This window comes from Herpailurus yagouaroundi, unplaced genomic scaffold (assembly GCF_014898765.1).
Source record: "Herpailurus yagouaroundi ecotype Mexico unplaced genomic scaffold, PumYag 188, whole genome shotgun sequence".
NCBI classification, from domain to species: Eukaryota; Metazoa; Chordata; class Mammalia; order Carnivora; family Felidae; genus Herpailurus; species Herpailurus yagouaroundi.
Window position 1 is genome coordinate 21,166,632 of NW_024412419.1, and position 16,128 is coordinate 21,182,759.

The window sequence follows — 16,128 nt, forward strand, 5'->3', positions numbered from 1 at the left end:
TGCAGGTTCCTGGGGGGGGGGGGGCGGGGTGGTCAGGATAATGTTAAGCCAAGATTCTCTTTGGCCACTAGCAGTGTCATCATGCAGGCAGCTGAGCTCGTAGAAGGTGGTCACTCTGCCAGTTTCAAGGGCCTGTCAGTGGACTGTAGACAGCAAGGGAATTTAATGTTTCATTTGCCTTAGTTTCCCACATCATCGTGGCAAGCACTTACACCCCTTTCCTTTGTTCGTGGGTAGCCAGGAGTGTCCGGGGAATATCACACAGATCCCACCTGGGGTGGGGGACAGGACAGGGCGGGGTTTGCTGTGAACTGCACTTGGCTCTCAGCCTGCCCCACGCTCCCTCATCATAAGGATGTATGGCTTGGATGCCAGCTTGAAGAAGCCCACTCTGGCCAGAGAGAGGACATTTCAAACACATCAAATACTGTGAAATCTGTGTTTCCATAATGATGTGATACACATGTACGTGTACACACGCCCCTAATTGGTCGCTACTGGAGGTTGCTTGGGAAACAGCTCTCTCCCCCCGACCACACCTCTCGCTGGTAAAGAAAACAATCAAGAATTTACCTTGATTTCCCCATGCAGACTATATCACTGGGTGAGTAAAAGAGTGAAGGGGCCAAAATAAGCCACTGTGGCCTAAAAATTATTTTGAACTTAAAAGTATCTGAGTTTCTGAAATCCCTTATCTGCCTAAAAACAGCTTCCCAAAAGAACTCACTTGTCACTAAGGAGCAACTCAGCTTTTGGACAGATTTGTATCACATCAAAATACATTGTCGCAGGACTATTTTACCCCCTGACCTCCTAAGGGATCATTTATCTTTCCAAAAAGTCACTTAAGTGCCCCTTCTCCCCCTCCCCCCGTAAGAAGTCATTTGTCCCCTTAGAAGTGCCTCTCTGCCCTTCCCTATCCTCCATTAAAGTGGTATATAAACCCCAAATTCTAAGAGACACATTCTTCCGTGAACGCACAGATACATAGTGAATAAAAATCTGCTTTTCTCTTGCTAATGTGTCTTTTGGTTGAGTTTGCAAGTTTCCAAACAACTGCCCCTAGGAGGACAGAGAACATTTTTCTTCTCAATAAATAGTAAACAAGGTGAAGTTAGTCTACAGAGAAGTATTCCACCAAAGAAGAGAGAAGCAACAGAATTTTACTGTTTTGAAACCGCTAATCAATTAATGGATCTAGGAATGACCAATGGCTAACATCACAAAGGGAGATTCAACAAAACAGAGAAAGCCAGACATGTACTTCTGACCATTAACAGAGTGCTTCCTGTGATGAGGCCATACCAAAAAATCTCAAGCCTCAGATCAAACCTTTGGTTTGGATGCAACTGCCAGTTTCTAGGAAATCTGAGGACGGAGGAACACACTGAACTGCATCAATCAACAAAATCCAGACCGGTAAATTTTACAAGACAACTGATCCAGTCTCTTAAAACCATTAAATTTCAGTGAAGGCAGAGAGAGAGAGAGAGAGAGAGAGAGAGATTCTAAATGAATCAAAGACTGGAAGGGGAAAAGAAAAGGCAAAACTAAACTATAAGGTGTTTAGGGAACTACAGAGGTTATATACTATAAAGAAAATTAATGAAATGATTACTCTAAAAGGACAGGGATATTCTTAGCAGGGAGCGAGGAGTTATAAGTGAGTTTTGGGGACAGCAAAATCATCTGGCATGGGTGTTTACAAGGGTGTTTGCCTTGTAACAATTCACTAACCCATGCATTTGTTTTCTGGTGTTTTAAAGTGTATATTTAATCGTAAAGCCTCTGTGTGGGTTTCAACTTACAGTGGGTAGCCCCCAATCTCTGGGACCACAGAAGCAACTTCAGAGGCTGTGCAGCCCAGTCCCCTGCTCAAAATCAGGCTGAGCAGAATTGGTCTGCTAAGGTCTGACAGTTCCTGCTGCTGCACATCGTGCCCCAGGAATTGTCACCGCTGCCTCTGGGAACAATGTAGCTGCCACCACTGCCAGAATCTAAGGTCGATACCTTGCAGCCTCCGCTCCTTCCAGTGGCTCTTGCTGCAAAGTCTGAGATGGTTAAGTTGGTTGGTGAAGCCCAAAGTGCACACTTGTGCCCCCCGATGCTTGGGAAGTGGGGGAAAGGGTATCTCTTGATTTTAGCTTCAGTAGTGCGGGGGTGGGCTCTGACTCTAGGTGTGTGAGTGGGGGGGTTTCAGGTGCTGGGTAGAAAGAGTGACAAATGTCCCCCACATCAGTGATGTTCACACCTTACTCTGCATTAGAATCACCTGGGAAGTGCTTTTATTTTTTTAATTTTTTAATGCTTATTTTTTAGAGAGAGAGGCAGAGTGCCAGTGGGGTAAGAGCAGAGAGAGAGGGAGACAGAGTCTGAAGCAGGCTCCAGGCTCCGAGCTGTCAGCACAGAGCCCAAGGCGGAGCTCGAACTCACAAACTGCGAGAGCGTGACTTGAGCCGAAGTCGGACGCTTAACTGACTGGGCCACCCAGGTGCCCCTGGGAAGTGGTTTTAAAAATACCAATGCCAAAGTCACACCCTAGCCCAATTAACACAGTATCTCTCAGGTGAGACTGGAGTGTTAGTGGTTTTTTGTTCAAGAACCAGTGCCTCCAGCCTTGCTGTTCGTTCAGGTAGGCCACACCAGAATCACCTGGGAGCCTGGGAGAAATGCCGAATCTCAGCACACACAATCTTACTGAGTTACAATCTGCGTCTAAACAAAAGCCCTAGGCGCAGCAGATTCCAATTTGAGAAGGGTTGACTTCCACTGTTCTTCCAGAGCCAGCCCAAATCCCACCAGCAAGGGCACCCGCTCCTGAGCAGGGAAGGGGCTTCTGCTTCTCCGTACTGAGAGGAGCCCTTGTGACCTACCTTCCCCCCGGGGTAGACTTCCTTGGTTGCAGTTCACTGTCTCCTGTTGGCTCATCTCATTACCAGACTGTAAACTCTGCAGGGCGGGGACCCTGTCTTGTCCCCTTCGTGTCTTCACAACATTTTGCACACTGCGGCAAGAGCTCAGGACGTGGGGTAAGTGAACCAGCGACTTTTACTTCTGTTTCTTTCAGGCCACCTCATTCCGCAGGGACTGCACTGGCCTCCTCGTTCCTACGGCCACCTTCATGCACTCACATTTGTATTACAATTTGAAGGCAACTCTGAATATGACTTTAAGAGAATTTTAAAATTCAAGCCTAGGGTCTGTTCCGACTGACCACTTCCGGATATAGGACAGATTGGTTGATTCCTGTGGATCTCCATTCCCTTGTCTCTAAAAGTGGGTGGACCAGAAAGTAATCTGAGACTCCTTCCCGCAGAAATATCCTAGATTGCTGGCTCCCTTCTGCGGGATTTAACCAAGATTCACAGTACTTTTAACTCTTCCCTGTTGGCTGGGGTGGTGCGGAGAAACTAGAAATTAAATGTAGAGTCACCGCGCCACCTTGTGACCATTTCTGGGAACTGCATGTCTCCATTGTGTCCATGAGAAATTTTCCCAGAGCCCATCAGTGTGAGATCCCGTCTTGTCGAATTTATGGTAAACATAGCCACACAAAATTAAGTGGGAGATGCAGACTTCCAGTTATGGAATAAATAAGTCATGGGAATGAAAGGTACAGCTTAGGGAATATACTCAATGATATTGTAACAGTGTCGCATGGTGACAGATGGGAGCTACACACCCGTGGTGAGCACAGCATAAGTATAGGCTTCTCGAATCACCATGTTGTGCACCTGAAACTAATGTAACACTTTGTGTCATTTGTACCCAAATTTAGAAAATATATTCAAAGGCAAGTGACATCTGTGAGGATTAAAAGTTTTATTTATGCAAATATTGAACTAAGTCTTCTAAAAATGAGAGATGGGGAACAGAGCTAAAATGTCCTAGAGCAGAAGTTACAACCTCAATGTTTTCAGAGAAGAATGCCAAAAAAGAGTGAGATTTGCCCTGAATCCCCAGTTCCAGGATTTAGGAGCACCGGGTACCATTGAGATGTCAGGCACGTGGCCATAGATGGAACGGGACAGGTAGAGAGTCTGTATAAGAAATAATGGGGGGCATCTGGCTGGCTTGGTCGGTAGCGCGTGCGACACTTGACCTCGGGATTCTGAGTTCGAGTCCCATGTTGGGCGCAGAGATTACTTAAAAGAATAAAATGTATGTGTTTTTTCATGTTTGTTTATTTTTGACAGAGTGAGAGCCAGCAGGGGAGGGGCGGAGAGAGAGGGGGACAGAGCAGGCTCTGTGCTGACAGCAGAGAGCCCGACGCGGGGCTTGAACTCCCAAATGACCTGAGCCAAAGTCAGAAGCTCGACTGACTGAGCCACCTAGGTGCCCCCCCCCATAAAATCTTTTTTTAAAAAAAGGAATAATGGGGTCCCCAGGTGTCCCTGATCATCCCTTGCAGCCAGGAGTTGCAGGTTTTTATCTTGAAGGTTTATTATCTGCAGAAATGGAGTGACAGAGGTTCTGGACTCAAGGTCACCAGGCATAGGGAAAGGTGGGGATGAGGTGCAGGGTCAAAAGCAGGGCAGTGAACGGCTGCATCTTGAATGATGGGCTCCTCAGACTCTTGCCTTCTCGCCTCCATTCCCCCAGAATTTGGGGGTGTCCAGGCAGAAGATGAGAAGATCTGCTCTGGGAAACCTGGCGCAAGAGAATACTGTCGCTTGGAGTTACACCACATAAAAGGCCAGCTCGCTGTGGCTTATGCTGTGCTGAAGGTTTCCAGTCACCTAGTCGGACATACATGAAGTTTTCAATCTACCTGAAACATATATGAAATCGCTCAAGCATACAGAAAAGTATAGAAAAACGAATAAAAATCCACGTACCCGATACCCAGACTTAACCGATACTTGCATTGAATCAGATATTCAGTTCTTCTTGGTGACATAAAAGAGAATAAAACAACCAACAGAGAGACAGGAAAAGGAAACAAAACAAAAAAAAAAACCTGGAGAAAACCAAAGAAAAACCTCAAATGCACTTTAATGAATATCCTTAGATACAACATGATGTTGAATTCATAAAGCAACTGTAGGATGCTGGGGCGCCTGGCTGACTCAGTCTGTAGAGTGCATGACTCTTGATCTCAGGGTTGTAAGATCCCTGTGTTGGGGGTAGAGGTTACTTAAGTAAATAAATAAGAATAGGATGCTATATTTTAAATGTTTATTTATTTTGAAAGACAGAACAAGTGGGGAAGGGGCAGAGAGAGAGGGAGAGAGGATCCCAAGTAGGCTCCACCCTGCCAGCACAGAGCCCTACTCCTCTTCGGGGCTCGAACAACCAACCTACCCGTGCCGAAACCAAGAGTCAGATGCTTAACTGACTGAGCCACCCAGGTGCTTCAGGATGCTATTTTATTTTTTTATTTTTTATTTTTTTTAATTTTTTTTTTCCAACGTTTATTTATTTTTGGGACAGAGAGAGACAGAGCATGAACGGGCGAGGGGCAGAGAGAGAGGGAGACACAGAATCGGAAACAGGCTCCAGACTCTGAGCCATCAGCCCAGAGCCCGACGCGGGGCTCAAACTCACGGACCGCGAGATCGTGACCTGGCTGAAGTCGGACGCTTAACCGACTGCGCCACCCAGGCGCCCCACAGGATGCTATTTTAAAAAAAACAAAACAAAACGAAACAAAAACAATGAGAGAGAATTCACAAAAATAAAAATGGTCAACTGAAATAAAAGATTCAAGAGAAGAATTAGAAGGTGAAAATGAGGGAAATCTCCCAGGAAGTAAAACACACAAACTAGCAAAAGATGGGGGGGGGGGGGGGGCGTGGAGAGGGAAATGGAGACATGGAGACAGAAAAGTGGAAGAAATGGTAAGGAATTCAGAGGGCGAATCCAAAGGCCACAATCGGATTAATTGGAGGTCCAGAAAAAGAAAATAGGAAAAACAGAAGGATGGTGATCATTGGACAGAGAATGCAAGAAAACTGCCCCAAACTGAGAGATACTAGTCTCCAGATTGAAAGGGCCTGGCACAGAACGAAAAGCTACCTGCACCAAGGAACGTCATCATGGCATTTCAGAACCGCAAGGATAAAAGAAAAGATTAAGAAAAAATAAAAAGTATTGGGGGGGGGGGGGAATACAAAGGATCAAGAACCTGAATGATATACATTGTCCTAAAGTAATGCAGGCAGCATCTTCAAAATTCTGAACGAAAGGGATGTTCTGTGTAGAATTCTGTACTTACTCAATTTACTGTCAAATACAAAATGACATACTCAGATATACAAAGAGGTAAATTTTTCCTTCCCTTGCTCACCTCAGGAATCTATTACAGGACATTCTTGCAACATGAAAAAGTGCCCCAAGAAAGAGGGAGCCCCGAGTCCCAGGAAGCCAGCCCTGGACAGCTGTGCAGCTGGCCCAGGAAGCAAGCCGCCTCCAGTGGACCTGGAGGACGTGGTCTCCACAAGAAGCAGGAGGAATCATATCGGTGCATTGTAAGAACTGTAAGTGTGTAGCCAAATTCTCAAGAAAGCAAGCACAATCTGAGGGACAGATAGGTCACCTAGAGATCTGGTTGTGGTGCTTTAATTCACAGACGCCGAGAGATGCCGCTGGACATACTCACGGTCACACAGCTGATGGGACCTGAGCTGCAGGAGGGCCCAGGTCGCTCTCTCTTCCCCATCAAGGCCATTTCCACTTTGTCCTGGCGCCTCTACTCTTACTGGGGAACGAGCAGGATGAAGCGCAGGCTTGTGGTGACCTGAAACCTTCCCGTCAGGGCTGTGATTAATCCTCACACGCAGTAAGAGGCAGAAAGCAGGGGTGCAAAACTCCAGCCCCTGGAACCTCCCCTTTTAAACTGGCTGCCACAATTACAGAGGAAGCCGTTACTCTGGGCAAATTCTCAGCGTTGACAAAATGGACTGGATATTTCAGAGGGAAAATGTTTTCTAGAGAAATGGCTCCAAACCACCTAGAACAGGGGGAATCTCTTCTAAGGGCACAATATTGCACACAAGGGCAGGAAGACCACAACTTGAAACATGCTGAAATATCTCTAATACTTAGCAAAAAATACAAGCCCTCTCCTTGGGATGCCCGGCTCCAACAGCCATTTCTCTGCTCTGCTTTATGCCAAATTCTCCGAAAGCGCCGTGTGTACTTGTCCCCAACCCTTCTAGAGCATTCCCTCAGGGCTCCTTGCCCTCCGCCCCAGCCAGAGAGCTCCTGCCAAGGTCAGAGTGGCCGCTCACTCTTGAGATGTTGCCTCAATCTCTCCTTCCTGAAACACTTGCTTCACCTGGCTTCCAGAACCCTGCTCTCCACTCCCTCCCCTTCCCCCTCAGTCTTGCTGGTGTCTTCCTCTTGACCTCCAAGTGTCAGAGTGTCTCAGAACTCAGTTCTCAGAGCACTTGTCTCCCCTTTATCTGCACTCATGCCCCAGGGAATGCCATCAAACTCCTGGCTTCAGACACCATGTTTGTCCTTTTATTTCTAAAGTTTATTTATGTATTTTGAGAGAGAGAGAGAGAGCCAGCAGGGGAGGGGCAGAGAGAAAGGGAGAGAGAGAATCCCAAGCAGGCTCCACACTGTCGGCACAGAACCCCACGAGGGCCTCGAACTCATGAACTGTGAGATCATGACCTGAGCTGAAGTCAGATGTTCAACCGACTGAGCCTCCCAGGTGCCCCTGCCAGCCACCTTTTATAATCTGATTTCAACTAATCCTGACTTAGGATATATACTCCTTGCATCATTGTCCCCATTTGGCACATAAATAAATGCAAGCTCAGCAAAGTTACGTAATTTTCCAAGGTCACACAGCAGGGAGAAAAACTTTGGTTCAGTCCCAGGCGGGTCTGACTCACAGAAGTCTATGCCCTCTTGAAGGGCTATTTTCACTCCTTGATATTTATAGTAAAAATAAAGCAGTACTGGGGACCTGGATGGCTCAGTCCATGGAGCGTGTGGCTCTTGATCTCAGGTCGTGGGTTTGAGACCCATGATGGGTATAGAGATTACTTAAAAATAAAGTCTTAAAAAAAATGAAGCAGTACTTTAGGAAATGATATAAAAAGTATATATGCTACGATATCAAAATGGGACTTTGCATCACACAGAGGTGTAGGTATACGATTGATTAACGTTCACAATTCCCTTTTTCAGAACCGATTGTCTTTATTAATATTTAATTTCCCAGAATACTGTAATAATAAGAATTCACATTAAAAAAACAATGGATTCGTGTCATTTCCAAAATAGCACTACATTAAACAAGTATCAATACATTTAAAAAGATTGAAATCATCAAAAAGCCCCTTCTGTCTTGAAAATTACAATGAGATACCACTTCACACCCGTTAGAATGCCGTAACAAAAACAAACAAACAAAACCAACCAAAAACCCCACTGAGAAGACAAGTGTTGCTTAAGATGTGGAGGACCTGGAACCCAGTGGTACCTGGCTAGCGGGAACGTAAAATGGTGCAGCCACCGTGGAAAACAGTTTGGTGGCTCCTTGAGAAATGAAACATAGACCTACCAGATGACTCAGCAATTCCACTCCTAAGTCTGTAACCAAAAGAAATGAAACAAACAAGAACCTGTTCCCAACCACTAAAGCAGCACTGCTCACAATAGCCAACAGGAAGAAAGTACCCAAATGTCCGTCAGTTGGTGAGTGGATAAACAGAATGTGGTCTGTGTATACATTGGGCTATTTTTCAGCCTCAAAAAGGAACGAAGTACTGATTTATGCTACAAAAGGGATGAAATCTAGAAGACATTGTGGTTAAGTGAATGAAGCCAGACACAGAAGACCACGTGTGGTGTAGGAGTCATTTATATGATACATTCAGAATAGAACAATCCTAGGGGCGCCTGGTGGCTCAGTGGGTTAAGCATCTGCCTCTTGATTTGGGCTCAGGTCATGAGCTCGTGGTTGATGATATCGAGCCCGCGTCTGGCTCCGTGCTGACAACAGAGCCTGCTGGGATTCTCTCTCTCCCTCTCTCTCTGCCCCCCGCCCCCCCCTCAAAATAAATATTAAAAAAGAAAGAAAGAAAAATCCCAGAGACAGAAAGTAGATTAGTGGTTGCCAGGGCTGGGGAAGAGAGGGCCTGGGGAAGGACTGCTTAGTGGGTGTGGAGTTTCCTCTTAGGGCGATGAAAATGTTCTGGAACTAGATAGCAGTGATGGGCACACAATGTTGTGAATGTACTAAATGCCACCGAATTGTACACTTTAAAATGGTAAATTTTAGGGGCGCTCTGGGTGGCTCAGTTGGTCTTGATTTTGGCTCAGGTCATGATCTCATGGTTCGTGGGTTCAAGCCCTGTGTCGGGCTCCGTGCTGACATTGCGGAGTCTGCTTGGGATTCTCTCTCTCTCCCTCTCTCTCTGTCCCTCCCTGCCCCCAACTCCTTCTCAAAAATACTTAAGTAAATATAAAAAAAAATTAAAATGGTAAACTTTATGTTGTGTTACCACAAGTTTTTTTGTTACCATAGTTTTCAACAATAGCATTATATCGTTTTTCATTTTATCAGTGCTTCAGTAGTAAATTAAATGCTTTTCTTCAATAGAATTCCACTTAGAACACAAATAAGTTGAAATATATAATTTGCTAAAAACTTTGAAATTCTCATGTAACTGCCAGTGACTTCACAGTGAGTTTGGAGTTTCTGCCTTGATTGGGTATCTACTTGTGAGGCCACGATGTCTACTTGTGACATGAGGATCGATCCACCTTACCAGGAGGGCTGTCCAGTCACTGTGTAGGTGACTGGGTAGGAGCTCAAGTCCTGGAAACTCCTTGGCTTGACCAGATCAGTTGCCGGGCCTCTCAGTTGCCGCCTTCCACCCCTGCTGCCAGGTGGCTGGAATCCTTGTTGTAAACAGCTGCGAAGCAGTGTAAGGGTAAATTTGTGGTTGGTTTTCCTGGTTATGAAAGTATCAGCCATGTTGTACTTTTTTTTTGTGATGGGAATAATTCCATTTCCCGAGGAAAAGGGGAAGCTGCCCTTTTCCTGTTCTGATTCAGATGTAGGCCCATATGTTAGTTCCTAAGATTTGTTGCCTTCTTCAAAATGTCAGATTTAAATCTGGAGAAGGAAGCTAACACTCTTTGGTAACCGTGAATATTATCCACGCTCTATCCACTGCTCAGATTGGTAGAACAGAAGTTTGTAATTTTACTGAAGTCCAATTTCTCTTCCGTGAATTTTTTCTTTCATGAATCGTGCTTTTGATGTCGTATCTCAAAAGTCATCGCCCGCCCCAAGTCACTTACGTTTTCTCCTGTGTTAACTTCTATGAAATCTAGAGTTTTGTATTGTGCATTTGGATCTAGAATCCATTTTGAATTAATTTTTGTGAAGGGTGTAAGGTCTGTGTCTAGATTCTCTCTTTCTGTATTTTTTTTACAATTTATTTTTAAAGTAATTTCTACACCCAACTGGGGCTCGAACCTACAACCCTGAGATCAAGAATCACGCGCGCTGCATGGTCTGAGCCAGCCAAGAGCCTCTAGAATTTTTTTTTTTTTTTTTTTTTTTTTTTGTGTGTGTGTGGATGTCCTATTGGTCCAGCAGCATTTGTTGAAAAGACTATTCTTTCATTTGCCATTGAATGCCTTTGCTCTTTTGTCAAAGATCAGCTGAGTATATTTGTATGGGTCTATTTCTGGCTCTCTATTCTCTTCCATCGATCTAATTGTCTCATTGCTCAGATGGGAATTTCATTGGAATTATTGGATGGTCCGTCTCAGCAGATAAAGGCAAAGCTGTTAGATGCTCAGCTAATTCATCGACTTGATTCACGCAAAAGATGTTGGACAGTTTCTACAGTTTTGCTTCATCGTTTGCTGTCGCTTGGGCCCAGATGACACGAAGTCCATCCGAAATGTTTATTCAGGCAAATGTGGTTCTGAACAGTATGAACGACACCCAGCGCAGAATCTCTCTTTTAGAAAACAATTTGAATGAAGTCATTCTTTTTTTTTTTTTTTTTTAACATTTATTTATTTTTGAGACAGAGAGAGACAGAGCATGAATGGGGGAGGGGCAGAGAGAGAGGGAGACACAGAATCAGAAGCAGGCTCCAGGCTCTGGGCCACCAGCCCAGAGCCTGACGCAGGGCTCGGACTCACAGACCGCAAGATCATGACCTGAGCCGAAGTCAGACGCTCAACCGACTGAGCCACCCAGGCGCCCCTTGAATGAAGTCATTCTTAAAGGATTCTGAAACTTGTCATATTGTGAAAATAAAAATATTTAAAAGCAAGACACAAAAAGGATAATGAAACATCAGATGTAAAAACGCCTTAGTGGGGGGGCGCCTGGCTGGCTCACTGGGCAGAGGTTGCAATGGGATGGGGGGCAGCGGGGGGTGGGTTCTGAATTCAAGCTGCACCTTGGGCATAGAGCTTACTTAAAAACAAACAACAACAACAAAAAAAGTCAGGCACCTGGGTGGCTCAGTCAGAATGCCAGATCTAGATTTAAGCTCAGGTCATGACTGTAGGGTCATGGGATCGAGCCCCTACGTGGAGTCTGCTTAAGATTCTCTTTCTTCTGCCTGCACTTACTGGTCTGACGGCCAAGGGTGGGCACAGGTCCTTGAAGGCCCACAGCTGCAGACCAGACAAAAAGAAACCTTGGGGCCCCTGGAGTGCGGGCTGTCGGGGTGTTGGGTTGGCTTTTCGTGCGTGGTCTTGAGGCTCCTCTGCTGTTCAAGGGAGCGCGATGATGTCGAAGCGGCCACCCACACTGGTCAAACCAGGGCCAGTTAAAGTGTTCAGATCTCTGCATACGTTTGAACCCAGAGCTGCAGATGAACTGCACTTTGAGGAGGGGCGTATTGTCTACACGACTGACCTGAGCGGTACCAGCTGGTGGAAAGACACCTCCAAAGGCAGGACCGGATTAATCCCAGGCAACTGTGTGGCCAAGTGGGCAGAATCCATCGCACGAGGCTGCAAACAGAGACGATTTGCGCCGGTTGAGAGAGCGTTTGGATGACCGGGTCGGTGTTAATGGCTCAAAGCCAGAAGCACTACTTTATACCGGGCCTGCCACGGGGGCCACACAGATACAGTGGGAATGCTGTTCATCAGCCAAACATCGAACTGAACCAACAGAACAAGTTGGGAGACACAGCTTTGCAGGCCGCGGCCTGGAGGGGTCATGCAGATACTGTCCAAGAACAGACTTCAGAAACGATGAGAAGGAGCTGGCCCTGGACCCGGCCACTAACACTGCCTTTGCCTCTGTGCCGAAAAAGACACGGGGAGCAGATGCTGAAGCGACTCATAAATATGGAGAACAAAGTGAGGGTTACTGAGGGGTTGGGGGAGGGGGGGATGGGCTAAATGGGTCAGGGGCACTAAGGAATCTACTCCTGAAACCATTGTTGCAATATATCCTAATTAATTTGGATGTAAATTAAAAAAAATAAAAAAAAATAAAACAAGTTAAAATTAAAAAAAAAATGAACCAAAAGACAACAGAAAATCATCGGCTATTCTGAGAAAAATAGACATTTTAAGAAACTGCTAAAAAAAAAAAAGATTCTCTCCCTCTCTCTCTGCCCTCTCCCCCCAACTCTCTCTCTATCTCTCTGTCTAGACAAACAAACAAACAAATAAATAGTTTTGTAAAAAAAACTTTTAGTGAAGGCACCTGGGTGGCTCAGTCAGCTAAGTGTCTAACTGCGGCTCAAGTCATGGTCTCATGTTTCATGAGTTCGAGCCCTGAGTCAGGCTCTGTGCTGACAGCTCAGAACCTGGAGCCTGCTTCGGATTATGTGTGTCTCTCTCTCTGTCCCACCCCTCCTCATGCTCTGTCTCTCTCTGTCTCAAAGATAAACATTAAAAAACAAAAAAACAAAAAACAAGTCTTAGTAAGAGTGAAGTTTAATTAGGAGAAATTTTACAAAATAAAAAATAGGGAATAAGGAAAGTAATGAAACATATCGATCACTTAGGACTTTCTTAAGCTTAAAATACTATTTAGAGTCAAAATGTTTTGTTTAGGATAAACATGTATTATTTATTTTTGTAAAAAAAAATTATGTTTATTTACTTTTGTGAGAGACAGAGTGCAAGCTGGGGAGAGGCAGAGAGAGGGAAACACAGAATCCGAAGCAGGCTCCAGGCTCCGAGCTGTCAGCACAGAGCCCAACGCCTGGCTTGAACTCACAAACTGCGAGATCACGATCTGAGCTGAAGTTGGACGCTTAACCCCACTGAGCCACCCAGGTGCCCCTAAACATGTATTATTTAGTTAAAAATAATAACTAAACTAAAATGAATAAAGAAACATATTCATTTAAAAAAATACACAACTTATAAGAGGCATAGTATGATTTACTGTGTTCGGCACTAATGACCCCAAACTTAAAATTCTAGCTTCCTGAGGTAAATATTTCATGAGTTATTTATTTTTAGGAAGGAGCATTTCAGAGACAGCCTATAGATAAGGATTAGGTTTCAATTCCTCTTTCTCCTTACAATAGTCTCTTTTTTATGATAAACCATAAACACACAAAAGAAAAAAAGCCCCTTGATGGGTTCCTTTCCATGTTTTCTTCTGCAATAACAAGCTACATTCAGTAAATTGCCAGTCAATCAAATTGTGGTTCTTTTATATCTTGCTGTGTTCTAAGTAATTTCCTAATTCACACCACAGAAATAAGAAGGAAAATCTTCAGTGAACTACTCTTAACTGTAGAGGATGAATAAAAATGAAACCACCACAGTGTTATGTCCTGACTTGAATGAGGACTGAAAGTCAACAAATTAAACTCAGTTTTTAAATGTCCTTACGAATGGCTCAGCTAAACTTTTTAAGATTATTTATCTATTTTAAGTTGTATTTATTTAAGAAATCTCTACACCCGACGTGGGGCTCAAACTCACAACCCCCCAGATCAAGAGTCCCCCACAACTCCGATGTGGATCAGCTTTTTTTGTTTTTTTAAGTGTATATATTTATTTTGAGAGAGGCAGAGACAGCGCGAGTGAGGGAAGGGTAGAGAGAACCCCAAGCAGGCTTCACACCCCCAACGCGGAGCCTGACATGGGGCTTGAACCCATGAAACCGTGAGATCATGACCTGAGCCAAAATCAAGAGGTGAACACCTAACCAACTGAGCCACCCAGGCGCCCCTTACTCAGCTTTTTGTTTTTTTTTTAATTTTTTTTTTCAACGTTTATTTTTGGGACAGAGAGAGACAGAGCATGAACGGGGGAGGGGCAGAGAGAGAGGGAGACACAGAATCGGAAACAGGCTCCAGGCTCCGAGCCATCAGCCCAGAGCCCGACGCGGGGCTCGAACTCACGGACCGCGAGATCGTGACCTGGCTGAAGTCGGACGCTTAACCAACTGCGCCACCCAGGCACCCCTTTACTCAGCTTTTTGTAAGAACACGTGGTGACAGTACCCACATGGCACTCCAATCATGAGCAGTAAGAAAGACTTTCAGACTGTACTTTGGTCTATGCAGCCTGCCAGCAGAGAGGGCAGTGATTATTATGGTGTTGCATCCACAGAGATAAGCAGCAGGTGGGCAGGATTGTGGACACTTTTCCCTCAGATGACAACACAAGCTTCTTACTTGTTGTCATCTCTGATGAGCATCTCTCCTCTGGACTCAAGATAGTACTGCCTAGAGTACCATCCACGGATCACTAACAGGAAGCAGCAGTTCTTGAAGAAATGGCTGAGTCCATTCTTAGGTGAGGCAGGGAATGCGAGGAATGACCCTGGAACGTCCTGTTGTTCCAGAAAGTAAGAAAAGTTCCAAAGAATTATGGGACCATGATGGTGGAACCCAGGAACTAGCTGAAAGACGCTCCCACTGGTCAAATAGACTTCAGTGTGAGCATCACAATAAATGAAGAATTTAGAAGAATTTGTGAATTGTTAATAAGTAAAGGGAGGGTGGAGGGCAAGGTCCTCTTACCATAGAATGCCAGCTGATTCATGAGGAAATGATATAGTTAGGAAATCAGCATGTGGCAACCATCACAGTGGTAGCTGGCCGAGGCAGGAACCAGCAATAGATGCTATCATGGGATGTGAGAGTGTACTGGAAACAGCATGATGACTCAGTCAACATTTTCCCACCAATTCTTCATTAATCACAAAGGGGAAAAAGGTGCCTTTGCAGTGGGGACACCCGGCAGACACCGCCTTAACCAAGTGATCCGAGTTAATATCATGAAAAATGGGACAAACTGACATCACCTGTCTCCTGATGCAACGTGCTGAGTATTCCTGACAGTGACACATCAGCCCAGACTGATCATTCTGCAGAGCAAAGGGTCTGTATTCTTGGAGATGGTCAATTTCATAGAAGTTCGACAAAGGCTGAGAAACTGTTCTAGATTAGAGACACAACAACGAATTACATACAATGCATGAGCCTAGATCTTAATCTTGAAAAAAAAAAAAAAAGAACTCTATGAAGTATAAAGGTCAATATTGGATAATAAAAATTAGATATGAACTGAATACTATGTATTAGGATTAAATTTCCTTAATTTAGTAATTGAATTCTAGCTGTGTAAGAGAATGTTCTAGTTCTTAGGAAACACACGCTGGGCAAAGCAGCATGATGTCTAGAACTTGCTTTCAAATGGTTCAGAAAAAAGAAAGAATAATAGGTATTATTTGGTGAATGTGGGACTTTGTGGCAACATTCTTGCAACTTTCCTATTGGTTTAACTTAAAAAAAAAAAAGGCTTAATTGGAAATTAAGTTGGGATATGTCGTCTACTTCTGGTGATGGTTGAGTAAGATCCTGCCAGAGCAACTTTACACAGGAAAGAAAAAAAAAGAGAAACTCTGGATTCAACACACACACACACACACACACACACACACACACACAGCTAAATTAAGCCCCTAGGGAGTGGACTGTAAATACCAAACAAAAGTAAAAGGATATTTTTAAAGGCTGAAAAAAAAAAAAAAAGTGTCAACTCAAAATTCTATATCCAGCAAAAACATCTTTCAAGAATAAAGGTAAAGGGGCGCCTGGGTGGCGCAGTCGGTTAAGCGTCCGACTTCAGCCAGGTCATGATCTCGCGGTCCTTGAGTTCGAGCCCCGCGTCAGGCTCTGGGCTGATGGCTCAGAGCCTGGAGCT

At 44.7% G+C, this 16,128-nt stretch overlaps 1 pseudogene; it reads left to right on the forward strand.

Annotated features, from left to right (window-relative positions):
• Window positions 1-11,371: 11,371 nt before the first annotated feature.
• Window positions 11,372-12,320, forward strand: LOC121044577 (osteoclast-stimulating factor 1-like; annotated as a pseudogene).
• Window positions 12,321-16,128: the final 3,808 nt, after the last annotated feature.